An 845-nucleotide genomic window follows, 5' to 3' on the forward strand; every position below is an offset into this window, starting at 1 on the left:
TTCATCTTAGGTGCAGGTCCACTGTGAGAGACATCATCTAAAGAATAATTGGAAAATCCCATTACATGATTTTTTTTCAATCATTTATTTGTATGCTACTGCTTCAAATAAATTTTTGAACACCTGAAAAAATCCATGTTAATATTTGGTACAGTAGCCTTTGTTTGGTTCTCCTGCTGTGGGTCATTGTCGTGTTGGAAGATCCAGCCACAACTCGTCTGCAATGCTCTAAGGGAAGGATGCTGTTCCTCTAAATGTCACAAAACAAAGCTCAGATCATCCTCTCCTTAATACAGTACAGTCACTCTGTCCCATGTGCAGAAAAATACCCCCATAGCATGATACTACCACCCCCATGCTTCACAGTAGGTAAATTTCTCGCTGATGGGTGTTGAAATACTCATTTGAAACACAAGCACACAAATAAAAAGGTATAAAAGAAACGTGCAATTGGATTTCCAGATTTTTAGATGACGTCTCTCACAGTGGACATGCATCTACGATGAAAATCTCAGACCCTCCATAATTTCTAAGTGGGAGAACCTGCAACATCACAGGGTGTTCTAATACTTATATTCTTCACTGTATCACTGAGTGACACTGGTTCTATTTTTGGCTGAAGATGTCCAGGATTGGTGTTAGGTCGGTGAATGGGATTGTTCAATCTATGAATTGTATCAACAACCACAAAATGAACGACTTTGGGAGTATTTCATGCAGGCATCTCAGTGCGTTTACCTGGTTACTCCTCCCTGCGGGCGGTTCAGTCTAATCAACTCACCTGTTCAGCGTCCTACTTAAGTTCCAGGTGTGGTCCAATTTTTTCTTTTTTTTCCCATTTATTT

Source organism: Oryzias latipes, chromosome 7 (assembly GCF_002234675.1).
Source record: "Oryzias latipes chromosome 7, ASM223467v1".
Lineage (NCBI taxonomy): Eukaryota > Metazoa > Chordata > Actinopteri > Beloniformes > Adrianichthyidae > Oryzias > Oryzias latipes.